A 13,690-nucleotide genomic window follows, 5' to 3' on the forward strand; every position below is an offset into this window, starting at 1 on the left:
TGATGTGTTCCGGGACCTTTTGGACAAATTTATGGTGATTTATTTAGATGATATATTAATTTATTCGAAAAACGTTCGTGAACATGGGGAACATGTGCGTCAGGTTCTGTCTAGGCTCAGGGCAAATGGGTTGTTTGCTAAGGCCTCAAAGTGTGCCTTTCATGTGTCTGAGGTGGAGTTTTTGGGACATGTTATATCTGGGAGGGAGCTAAAAATGGACCCGCGAAAAGTGGACGCTGTCAATACCTGGCAAGAATTAACCTCCAAAAAAGATGTGCAAAGGTTTTTGGGTTTTGCCAATTATTATAGGGAGTTCATTCCCCATTTTGCACAATTGACGGTGTCTTTAACCCAACTCCTGCAAAAGAAGTGTTCATTTGAATGGACTACAGAGGCCAAAGAGGCATTTGTACAACTGAAACATAGCTTTCAGAATGGGAACATTCTGGTACATCCAAATGTGAACAGACCATTTGTTGTTGAGGCAGATGCTTCTAATTATGCGCTGGGAGCAGTGCTCTCGCAGAAGGACCCGTCCGGTAGATTAAGGCCTTGTGGTTTCTATTCTAGACAACTCACTGCGTTTGAACAAAACTACACAATTTGGGAGAAAGAGTTGCTAGCTATCAAGGTGGCCTTCGAAGTTTGGAGGCATTGGTTGGAGGGGGCTAAACATCAGATAGTGGTCCTGTCTGATCATAAAAACCTGGAGCATTTGCAGACTGCAAGGAAATTGAACCAAAGGCAAATTAGGTGGGCATTGTTCTTTTCCAGGTTTGACTTTAGAGTGCAATTTGTAGAGGGGAAGCAGAACTTGAGGGCTGATGCTTTGTCTAGGAAGCCTGAGTTTAAGACTGCTGAAATATCCTCTGAGCAAACCATTTTACCTGTTTCATTGTTAAATATGGTACAGGACAGGCAGGATCTTCATGACCGGGTGTTGTCCTCTCAAAAAGAGGATAGGTGGACGCAAGAACAGCTGATATTGCTCTCTCAAGATATGAGGACTATACTGCCTAATTTACAAGATGAGGACGGGGTACTATCACGTAATGGGCAGATTTTTGTACCGCCTGGTAAATTACGCTTGGAAATCATCCAAGCATATCATGATGAGCCAACTGCGGGACATTTTGGGAGATTTAAGACTGTACAAGCCATCACTCGTCATTACTGGTGGCCCAAAATGAGGCAGGACATTTTAAAGTACTGTGATAGCTGTGCTATTTGTCAGCAGTGTAAACATCCAGTGGGTCGACCTTGTGGTTTATTATCGCCTCTACCCGTCCCTGAAAAGCCCTGGCAGATTATTTCTATGGACTTCATTACTGATTTGCCTAGGGTGGGTGGATATAGGCCTCTTTCGCAACAGGCCTCTTTCGATCTGTTAATTTTTATCTCTCATTATTCTACTCCCTTTAGATAATATAACATAACCACACTTCTATTTCTGATAACACTCTTCCAAATAATATTACAACTGACATTTGCCCATGTTGTTGTCAGTTTGTTCACTTTGGCTAATTTGCAGGTCCTCATAAGCCATTCTTTTTGCGTTGGAATAAAACATTCCTTCCATCCCTGTGTATAGTCAATTCTCACTTTAGTATCTTGCAGTCACTATCCATGTTTTCATTCTAATTGATCATCCAACATTCTCAACATATAAAACTCTAGTTTCATTTAACCTCAATTACGTTCCAGAATGGAATGTATTTTAGTTCAATCTTTCTACAATACACCACATGTGATGAAATGTCCCAACTTTGTTGTGTGTATATTTTTATTTGATTTATGTGGTATATTACATCAAAAGTGGGAGAACATCGTATAGGTAGATAGAAAGGTAGAGTGAATAGCTTACAGAGGACAAAGAAAAGGGAAGAAAAAAGGTGTGTGTGTGTATATATACCCACACACACACACACACACACATATAGAATATAAAAATATTTTTAAAAAAACAAAAGAAAAAAAGGAAAATGACTATATATATATGTGTGTATATATATATATATACATACATACATATATATACACATACATACATACATACAGTGAGTTGACTTCCCATCTGTGCTTTGGAGAATGTTCTTTCACTTTCCTGATTTTTCCTGTTTGTTTATTTCAATCCTCCTTTGTTAGCATGTTCTTTATATGTAAGACAGATCTATATCAATGTCCAGTTTTCTTTTTCTCATAAATTCTGTAAAGTTTGTCCAGTCCGTTTTATTTTTCCCATCTCTTATATTTTGCGTTAGATTGTCCATTTGTATAATGTCAAGTACTTTTAAAATCCATTCTTCTATTGTTGGAGTTCTCTTTCCTTTCCATACTCTTGCCAGTGCAAGAAAAGTCCTAACTTTGAGCTCGCATTTCCAAAATTTGCAAGCGTTGCTTTTGTACATGTTTGAATGACACCCTGGGGTCAATTAACACCATTATCTCCAGGGTGAATTCCATGATGTTTATGTCTAATGTCATTCCGTGAAAATCTCTGTCCACATTCCAGGCATTTCTACGGTTTCTCCCCAATGTGAGTCCTTTGATGTGAATTTAGGTTTCCCCTCCGAGCAAAGCTCTGTCCACACTCCAGGCATATATAGGGTTTCTCCCCAGTGTGAGTCCTTTGATGTCTATGTAAATGTGAATTATGAGAGAAGCTCTGTCCACATTCGAGGCATTTATAGGGTTTCTCCCCAGTGTGAGTCCTTTGATGTGAACGTAGAGCTGAACTATGAGCGAAGCTCTGTCCACACTCCAGGCATATATAGGGTTTCTCCCCAGTGTGAGTCCTTTGATGTGAACGTAGATGTGAACTCTGAGTGAAGTTCTGTCCACACTCCAGGCAGTTATAGGGTTTCTCCCCAGTGTGAGTCCTTTGATGGGTACGTAGAGCTGAACTATGAGCGAAGCTCTGTCCACACTCCAGGCAGTTATAGGGTTTCTCCCCAGTGTGAGTCCTTTGATGTCTACGTAGGCTTGAACTATGAGTGAAGCTCTGCCCACACTCCAGGCATTTAAAGGGTTTCTCCCCAGTATGAATGCTTTGATGTGAACGTAGTCCTGAACTACAAGCAAAGCTCTGTCCACACTCCAGGCATTCATAGGGTTTCTCCCCAGTGTGAGTCCTTTGATGGGAACGTAAGCATCCCTTCTGAGTAAAGCTCTGTCCACACTCCAGGCAGTGATAGGGTTTCTCCCCAGTGTGAGTCCTTTGATGTATATGTAAAGCTGAACTGTGAGCGAAGCTCTGTCCACACTCCAGGCAGTGATAGGGTTTCTCCCCAGTGTGAGTCCTTTGATGTCTATGTAAAGCTGAACTGTGAGCGAAGCTCTGTCCACACTCCAGGCAGTTATAGGATTTCTCCCCAGTGTGAGTCCTTTGATGTGAACGTAGTCCTGAACTACGAGCAAAGCTCTGTCCACACTCCAGGCATGTATAGGGTTTCTCCCCAGTGTGAGTCCTTTGATGTGAATTTAGGTTTCCCCTCTGAGCAAAGCTCTGTCCACACTCCAGGCATTTATAGGGTTTCTCCCCAGTGTGAGTCCTTTGATGTTTACGTAGAGTTGAACTATCAGCAAAGCTCTGTGCACACTCCAAGCATCTATAGGGTTTCTCCCCAGTGTGAGTCCTTTGATGTGAACATAGTCCTGAACTACGAGCAAAGCTCTGTCCACACTCCAGGCAGTTATAGGGTTTCTCCCCAGTGTGAGTCCTTTGATGTGCCTTCAGCTTTCCATGCTGACTAAAGCTCTTTCCACATTCGATACATTTATATGCTTTCTTCTCCATGTCAGCAGTGTTATATATATTTAATTCTAATAAGGACACTTGATTCTCGTTTTTCCCTTTCTGATTACTCACAGCAGTGGGTTCAAATTACAGGAAAGTGGATTCTTCCTGAACATTAAGAACTTCCTGACTGTTAGAGCTGTTCAGCAGTGGAACTCTCTGCCTCAAAATGCAGTGGAGGCTCCTCTGGAATCTTTTAAACAGAGGTCAGATGCTCATCAGTCAGGGGTACTTTGCACTTTTCCTGCACGGCAGAGGCCTGGACTGGGTGCCTCATGCAGTCTCTTCCGACTCTATGGTTCTACTCTAGAATCCAAAGTGAATGTAGGAATTCAGCAAGATCAGCCACTTGAGAGGAATCCTTTTTCCTAGAGGACTGGTTTCCTTACTACACTTGGTTTCCAAAATCCGTAATATCGACTAGAAGCTGGTTCGTTTCCCATCACGGCAGGGGTGGCTCCAGAGAACTCTCACGTCCTGGTCAAAAAAGAAGAAGCAAAAGGTTAGACATGAAGCCGCATATCTCAGGCTCAAGGCAAACAAGGCGAAAAAGGAAAGAAGAAAGGAAAGATGGAAGGGAGGAAACACAGAAGGAGAGGATAAGAGAAGGAAGGAATCACAGAAGGAGGGAACTGAACCTTTTCCCCATATTGGAGGGACACACCCATTTCATTGGGTCAGAATTCCTCCCAACATTCAAGGGTGTAACATATTCTGGATCATGGATTTCTGTGAATTACCAGTATTGTGCTAAATGCTCAAAGGAACAAGGATTTCTTTATTGGTTGTGTCATTATCTCCCCTGCCACAGGGACCCCCAACTCTGCTTCCTCAGCATCTCAAAGGGTCACTCCGGCCACATTTCCCAAATGAATCTTCCAAACTAAGAAGGACCTGCCTTCCCAACTGGCTAATTCACAACCACGTTCACAAATTGAGTCCATGCTGAACTAAGTTCCATTCAGGCACTCATGCATTCCCTCTGTAGAGCCCATGATGAGATGCAAAGACAGGCACAGCTCCAGCCACAAAGCCTCCTTCCTGCCAACTCCCTTCACCTTTGCCCACTTCCCCATTTTCTTCTTTTTCCTCCATCCAGGGGAAATCCGAAGAAAACTGGAGGCCACGGAGAGAAAAGGTCTTCCTTGGATGCCTTTGGGAAGAACCTTCAAGGGGTCTCCACATGGCCTGAAAGGTTATCCCTTGATTCTGTAAGGCTGAAAACATAAATGACTGGGAGAAGAACTGGCATCAGAGGGAACTTCCAAAAGAAAGGGCCTGGTATTCTATCTCCCCAAACTCTGGCACCTGCAAATGGTTAAGACAGATATAGAAGGAAGGTTTCTAATGGTAGCGATGGAACTACAAACAATTACTCAAGTATAAGCCGGCTTTTCAGCATGTTTTTAATGCTGAAAAAGCCCCCCTTGGCTTATACTCGGGTGAGGGAGGGAAGGAGGGAGGCGGGTGTTGCTGAGAGGCAGCTGTCACCGTTTGCAGTCCTTGTCCTTGTGACTGAACGAAAGAGGGTGCCTCCCTGAGGGAACAAGGCTGCACTTGAGTGAGGGCGAAGAGGTCCTCATGCTTCGCTGAAACTGACAAGGAGGATGAGCCGGGCACTTCTTCCTCAGCGCATCCACGGCAGAAAAGCATGAGCTTGCCCTCTCTCCACTGCAGCCTTGTTTCCTTCCTCAAGGAAGCTCCTGGCCCTGGCCACCCGACCGAAGAGGAGGAGGAGGAGGAGGAGGCAGAGGAGAGAGAGGAGGGAACCTGGCAGCCTGGGAGGGAGGGAGGGAGGAAGGAAGGAAGGAGAGAAAGGGGGTTTCCGTGCGGAAAGGCCTTTGAACCCTCTCCTGCCCAGCCCACACATTCCTGGGTCTAGCGCACACCCTGCCCACTTTTTATAAAGACCTAAAAACATGGTTGTTCCAATGTGCCTTTGATTAATTCCGTTCACTAAATGACTGGATCCCTCTAGCCAGAACTTCATTCTCGACTTGCACTTTCCTATTGTCCCTGTCCTGGGTTTGTACTGTGTTCATCTGACTGGCCCTTCCAGCCTTAACTTCTCATCGGCCTCTCGCACTCTGCCTTCAGCCCTGCTCTCGCAGCTGTATTGCCAAGGCCTTTCCCTTGCCCCAGCTCGGAAACGGCCATTACACTCAGCTAAATACTGGTGGTTGTAGGATGAATTATCTATTTAATTATGTTCTTTATGATGTTGGTATATGTATTTTTATTGTGTTATATTTTGAACTTTGATTGAGTTTGGTCCCCATGTAAGCCGTCCTGCGTCCCTTCAGGGAGATGGTGGCGGGATACAAAAATAAAATGGCCATCATCATCATCATCATTAGGGGGACAGAGTGTGGCACAATATGGTGTTATGCTTTACAGGGACCAACAAAGAATGCCAGCGAAATGGTGGATGAGATGAAGGTGATATCGCTCAACTGCCAAGGCCTTGGCTACTGCTATAAACGGAAGATGATTACAAATAATAATAATAATTTATTTCTTATATCCGGCCTCCATCTCTCCAAGGGGACTCGGGGCGGCTTACGTGGGGACAAAGCCCTAAAATCAACAGTTGACATATGCATAAAAACAGTAGGAGTTACAAAATATAAATACATAGTAAGAACCAAACAATTTTAAAACTTTAAGATAAAACACATAGCATATCAGTTAGACAGGGGAGTGGGGCTGTTTAGGATTACGTGGGAGGGGCTGACTTGTGCAAACATGAATAGTGGAACCAGAGTGGGGTAAAGTGCTAGGAGCCGGCAAGGCGATTTGGACTGTATGATGAAAGTGCAGCTGATTATTCTATATAAAAGCATTAGCAACGAGAAAACAGCTAGCAAAACATGAGTTAGAAAGGACTCAAAAAGATTTGATATTTTTAAATAGAGAATACTTTGAATACAGTAATACAGAAACTCCAAATTATTAGCCAAAGCAGCACACGTTAGAAAGGGAAGAAAATAATAACATCCATTAAAGACAAGGAAGGTAAGAATCATACAAGGATGGAAGACAAAATATTACCGTATATATACTGAAGATAAGGCAAGTTTTTCAGCCCTTATTTATGAGCTGAAAAAGCCTCCCCCGGCTTATAATCGGGTCAAGGTCAAGCCAGGCAGTGGAGCCTGGAGACTACAGTATGTTTTCTTTTCCAAAACCTCCCTTCTCCACTTCTCCTCCCAGGCTGGAGTGATCTTATTTTTTAAGAGAGAGAGAGACAAGAAGAGAATGTTTTCAAAAGCGAAAGAAGAGTGAGTGAGAGCCTCTTGCAAGCCAGGAAGAAGAAAAAGATTGCATGGGTGCAAGGGGAAGAAAAAGAGAGACTCTTGCAAATTTGCAGGATTTATTATTTTTATTACTATTATTGCAAGAATGTTTGAGTCAATAGGGAGGGAAGGAGGGAAAGGAGAGGAACAGAAGGTGTGTATTTCCTTTTATTCCCAAGGAAACAAAAATGGGGTGGGTTTTTGGGGAGAGGAAGGGAAGTTTTAAAAAGCCTTTTCTGGCTACTTTTAGAGTTTGAAAAGGGATAAATAAAAGAGGTGGGAAAGGGCAGGAAAAAAGAGGCCAAAGTTGTTTTTAGGAGGGCTTTGCTTGCATTTCTTCCTTGGGCAAATGCATGCCCCAAAGCTTGTAAATAAATCTATATATATAAAAGAGTGATGGCATCAGGGCAACCCACAACACAACAAAACTACAGGCCGCCCAACCTCGAAATTTGACAACACAACCCATCATCCACGGCTCCAGTAAGATACAACAACAAAAAAAGAAAGAAAAATAAAGTCCTAATTAGAGGGAGAGCAATAATTGGTTTTTATCCAATTGCTGCCAGTTTAGAGGGTTAATCTCTGCCCACTTCGTCTCCTAGCAACCAATTCAGCCAAGCACAGCCAGGGTTCAGTTAGGGGACAGGCAGATTTAGGCCTCACTTAGATCTCTTCCACAGATTATCTAATTTGCACTGGATTATAGGGCAGTGTAGACTCAAGGCCCTTCCACACAGCTATATAACCCATTTATAATTTTATGTTATCTGCTTTGCACTGGATTATCTTGACTCCACACTACCATATAATCCACTTCAGTGTGCATTTTATACAGCTGTGAAGAAGGGGCCTCATATAATCCAGCAAGGCCATTACATACTAATCATTTTTCCTAACTGCAGCATTTATTCTTGCCTCCAACAGACAAAAAAAAAATCAGAAATATTGTATATTCACAACTTTTAGGAAATAATATCCCCTGATGGCGCAGCGTGTTAAAGCGCTGAGCTGCTGAACTTCTGGACCGAAAGGTTTGAATTGGGAGGAGCGGAGAGAGCCCCCACTGTTAGCCCCAGCTTCTGCCAACCCAGAAGTTCAAAAACATGTGAGTGCATCAATAGGTACTGCTCGCCGGCTCTTCGGCTTAGAAATGGAGATGAGCACCAACCCCCAGAGTCAGGGGGAAATGTTTACCCTTGACCTTAACTACCACCAATTCCTCAATACTTTATTTCCCAGACCACCAGACTTCGCCACAGCAACGCGTGGCCGGGCACAGCTAGTACAATATAATATTACACTATTGTATATTACATATTACATGTAACATTGCAAATAATATTGCAGTATAGTAAAATATAGTAATAGATAATGCTGATATTGTGCTATGCTAATACAGTAGATTCTCACCTATCCAACACTCACTTATCCAACGTTCTGGATTATCCAAGGCATTTTTGTAGTCAATGTTTTCAATACATTGTGATAAATTCGTAAATACAGTAATTACTACATAACATTACTGCGTATTGAACTACTTTTTCTGTCAAATTTGTTGTATAACATGATGTTTTGTTTCTTAATGTGTAAAATCATAACCTAATTTGATGTTTAATAGGCTTTTGCTTAATCCCTCTTTATTATCCAACATATTCGCTTATCCAACGTTCTGTCGGCCTGTTTATGTTGGATGAGACTCTACTGTAGTATAAAATAATAATATAATGTAATACAATATAATTCTAATACTTTAATACAATATAAGAATATCAATTACATCTTATATATTACATGTAAGATTACTAATAATATTGCAGTATAGTACAATATAGTAATAGATAATGCTGATATTGTGCTATGCTAATAATATATTATAGTATATACGTATAATATTATAATGTACTGCAATGTAATAATACTACACTATTATAATTGTTCATTACCTATTACATGTAATATTGCAAATAATATTGCAGTATAGTACAATAGAGTAATAGATAATGCTGATATTGTGCTATGTTAATAATATATTATAGTATATACGTATAATATTATAATGTACTGCAATGTAATAATACTACACTATTATAATTGTATATTACATATTACATGTAATATTGCAAATAATATTGCAGTACAGTACAATAGAGTGATAGATAATGTTGATATTGTGCTATGCTAATATTATAGTATACTATATGTACATATTTATTTATTTATTAGCGACATTTCTATCCCGCCCTTCTCACCCCGAAGGAAACTCAGGGCGGTTTACAAGTCTATATAAATACAATATATTATGTCATACGACTATATTGCAATAGTATTAGTAATATTGCATGTAACATAAATATAGAATGATAATAGTGAATTATAATTATTATTACATTGTATTACATCATAATATTATTATTAATATTCCATGTATATCCAATAGTATAATATGATTATATCATTAAATTGATATCATATCATTTCTAAGCCGCTCGGAGTCCCCTTCGGGGTGAGAAGGGCGGGATAGAAATGCAGTAAACAATAAACACATAAACAAACAAGTCCAAAGGGAGGGGGAGGGGGAGGGGGGGAGGCCTTGGCGGCCATTGAGGCCTCGTTTCTTCCGGGAGGGAGGCAGGCCCCGCCCCCTCCCCGCCCCACAGAGAGACCGAGAGACACTCAATCCAGACAGAATATCAATATCAAGATAAATATCAATATAAACACAAACCTCTCTCTCTCGCTCTCTCTCCTCCTTCGCGGCTCCAGAGGAAGCGCCTCAGAAAACAATGGCGGCGAGAGAGGCTCTGCGCAGGCCCAGCCAGGAAGAAGCCCCGCCCCTCCTCCGCCCCTCGCCCTCCCATTGGCCGAGTCCGTGACGCCCCGCCTACGAGCGGACCCCTATTGGCTCCGGCCTTGACGGACGGGTGACCAGGACGAGCGAGAAGGAAGGCGGTTTCTGAGGGCAGGACGGAGGCCCCGCCCCCTGTCCGTCGGAGGGAGTGACGTCAGGGCGTGGGCGGGGCATGGCGAGGGTTCAATCCGTCACGAAGGGGGGCGGGGCTTAGCGTGCCTGCGGACGGGAGGGCGGCCTCGGCTCACAGGAAACTCCCTCCTCCTTCGGCAGAGAGTCCCGCAGATCCCGGGGCAGATCCGGGCAAACCTTGAAGGCTGTCTGAGTGAAGCTGTGGGCTTTCCCCGGACATGAAGGGCAGTCCAGCCTGACTCGGGCCCTTGGGGCTCTTCCCCGTTTCTCAGCCCAAGAGCCGGCCTTGTCCGTAGACGCCTCCGAGGTCAAGACACACGTGGCACACGCACGCCATGCCATGACAGGACCCACGACACGCACACGCAGAGGCATCTCACGTGTTTCCCCACCAAGGATGGACCTGGGACTCACTTGGCCCACAGAACCCCCGTGACCAGCAAAAAACACTGGAGGCCTTTGGGGGAATTCACCTTGATTGGGGGGAGTTGTAGTTCACCCTGCAGCGAGAGAGCAGACTCAACCCCACCCGTGGTGCATCCTAAGCAAACTTGTCCAACGTTACAAGCTTCAAGTACCGATTGCATTTCTGGGGGTTCACCTGGCATGGTGGGAGTTGTAGTCCACCCACAATCTTATGGATATTTGGACAATTAAAACACTGACTTTGTCAAATCACCTGGGCAACGCTGGAGTATTATTATTATACTGTCATAATATTTTATTATATTATAATTATCAAATAATCTTATATTATTTGATAATAATATAATAGTATAATAATAATAAAAATATATAATAATACTATAATGATACAAACAAGACGGAGGTCCTCCTGGTCAGTCAGAAGGCCAAAGAGGTTATAGGGTTACAGCCTGCACTAGATGGGGTTACACTCCCCCTGAAGACACAGGTCCACAATTGGGGACTGACTCCACATGGTGGAAGTTGTAGTTCACCCTGGATCAAGACACAGCACTGTGACCCCCACTGACAATGGACCTGGACCATAATTGGCACACAGAACCCTCATGACCAAAGGAAAATGCTGGAGGGGTTTGTGGGGGAATTCACCTTGACGTGCTGGGATTTATAGTTCACCCGCAGCCAAAGGGCACTCTGGACCCCACCAAGGATGGCCCTGAACCTGACTTAGCACACAGAACCCCCATGACCAACAAAAGTGCAGGAGGGATTTGGGGGAAAGTCGCCTTGATTTATAGGAATTATAGTTCACCTACATCCAGAGAGCACTGTCAATGCGAACAACAATAGATTTGCACCAAATTTCAAATCACATCATTTATTTCGGTCATAGACCAGCACAGGACATAAAGGTCACAGTTACATACAAACTTGGTATGTTTAGTACATTTAAAATATAAAGATATTAAAGCATTAATATAAAGATATTAAAGATATAAAGATATTAAACAGGGGTGAGGAGCGGAAGGGGAAACAGGGCAAAACATACAACGCAGAGGTCCATCAGCCAGTTATAGAACCAAGAGAGAGGATCACTGGAGACATGGGTCACTTTTGGGACCATCATCCCCTGGCGGACTTTGTAGGCACAAAACTTTGCAACATTGTCGGTTGTAGCTGAATGAGTATCTACAAGTAGCAGGGAGGTATAAAAGTGTCCTGAACGGCCTGGGTGCTTGTGTATCAAAGGTAAGATAAGCCTGGTGCGGATGTCCCTGGCAAGCGTACCCGATATGGCCAATCTGGAAGACTGGTAGGCTTTGGGCGGGCCTTTGGGAGTTGTAGACACTGGGATTTATAGTTCACCTGCATCCAGAGACACTGGGACCACCACCGACAATAGACCGGGACCAAACGTGGCACACAGAACCACCAAGACTAACTTAATATACTGGAGGGGTTTGGGGGGAACTGACCACCGTGGTGGGAGCTGTAGTTCACCCGGCAGCTAGTGAACTACTACTACTACGATGATGCGCCTAGAGAGCACATTTGCCCAGTATGACACACTTTAACCAGTGATGGAGTTTGTCTCTATTTTCCATCACGTACACCAAATTCCCAGTTTCATCGTCTTGAACAAAGCTTACGTTACATTTACATTTCAACCAATTCTTTGTTTATCAGGTTCTATTATATTTCCATCAGACCATAACATTAGCTGAACAGCAGTTAACACAAAAACATCCCATTCCTGTCTCTTGTGTGAATGTATCACATTACCCATGTTGTTAACCTACATGTACCATCTTCCATGTTTATAGCACACGTGGTCCTATCTGTGTGAGGTGTGGTGGGCACACGTGATCTGCTTCCCGTGCTTCCCATTGTGTTATATCCATTGTGGTGCTTCCTTTATAAATCTTTGTTTCTGAGCACAATATCTTACTTGACATAAAATAAGGCATCCAGAATATCCCATTGACTACGAGAAGAGTTATTGTTATATCACAAACCATTGTCTGAACTGTGCCATGTTTTCAAATCCAGACTTAATAATTCAAGTTTCCAAATTTTATCTTCTATTTTTTAAAAGTTATTAACTTAAAATCTGTATGAGCCAAATCTTCCAACCTTCCCGTTTGTGTGAACGTGTTTGCATGACTTCCCAGCAAAGCAACCAGACGTGGTCTCTGAAGGGCCTCCTGGATCTCACGGACCTCACTCTTCCCTGAACACTCGGCATCCAAAGAACAGGAACCCTTTGGGTCCAGAACAAAACAAGCGGATGCCGGATCTGGACCAAACTGGGCACACAGACCCAACATGGCCAACTGTGAGGGTTTGGGGGTGGTTGACCTTGGTGTGTGGGAGTTGTAGTTCGCCCTGCATCCAGAGAGCATTCGGAAGCCCACCAATGACAGATGGGCACCAAACTTAGCACACAGAACCCCGATGACCAGCAGAAAACACTGGAGGGGTTTGCGGGATAGACAAGATAGTCAAAAAGAATAGATGGTGATCAAAGCAGTGAATACATGTTGTATAAAGCATAATAGGAATAATAATGTCTGAAGGAAGACAATGGAATCCAAACCCATGCCACCAACACAGAGGAAGGAATGATGTTCAAAGGCGCTCTAGATTCTCGGTACTGTAACCAGGCCTGAAGCCAGACTGACAGAAGTAGTTAGTTTCATGTGTAGTTGAAGCATTATATACAATTTCTGCCTTTTTTGTAATGTTGCTTTTAATCTCTCTTTTTTGATTTTGATTTTTTTTGCCATAAAGAGGGGGATTTATAAGGGACAAAACTGCTGAAACCGTCAACTTGTTTTGTTCTGAACCCAAAGGTTTCCTGTTCTTTGGCTGCCGAGTGTTCAGGGAAGAGTGAGGTCTGTGAGATCAGTGAGTAGAAAACATGACACAATTTAGATAATGGTTTGTGACACAACAACAACCCTTGTAGTAGTCAATGGGATATTCTGTATGCCTTCTTTAATGTCAAGTAAGACAATTTCCCCTTATGTCTGGAGGCTCTGTCGAACTGGCTACGTGCTAGTAGACTGAAGGTGAACCCGGCGAAGACCGAGATTCTCTGGCATGGCCGCTCGACTGGTCTGACCCACTTGCTACCCACCTTCGATGGTGCTGCCCTATCTCCTTCGCCCACCGTTAAGAGCCTGGGTG

The 13,690-nt window shown here is 43.3% G+C and overlaps 2 protein-coding genes and 1 pseudogene across 4 annotated transcripts in view; 1 reads left to right on the forward strand and 2 right to left on the reverse strand.

Annotated features, from left to right (window-relative positions):
- Positions 1-13,690, forward strand: part of LOC134294681 (loricrin-like) — a 676,447-nt gene that overhangs the window by 486,613 nt on the left and 176,144 nt on the right. The window lies entirely within an intron of this gene.
- Positions 1-13,690, reverse strand: part of LOC134294654 (zinc finger protein 658B-like) — a 334,996-nt gene that overhangs the window by 304,996 nt on the left and 16,310 nt on the right. The window contains exon 1 of one of the 2 annotated variants that reach the window (XM_062966244.1): positions 2,057-2,192. The exons of the other annotated variant lie outside the window; for it this stretch is intronic. The gene's annotated coding sequence lies outside the window, so the exon portion shown is untranslated. Of the gene's footprint in view, positions 1-2,056; positions 2,193-13,690 lie in introns of those variants that run through there. 2 annotated transcript variants of the gene reach the window in all.
- On the reverse strand, positions 1,766-4,938 carry LOC134294668 (zinc finger protein 135-like; annotated as a pseudogene).

The sequence above is a fragment of the Anolis carolinensis genome, unplaced genomic scaffold, assembly GCF_035594765.1.
Source record: "Anolis carolinensis isolate JA03-04 unplaced genomic scaffold, rAnoCar3.1.pri scaffold_18, whole genome shotgun sequence".
In the NCBI taxonomy this organism is placed as follows: Eukaryota; Metazoa; Chordata; class Lepidosauria; order Squamata; family Dactyloidae; genus Anolis; species Anolis carolinensis.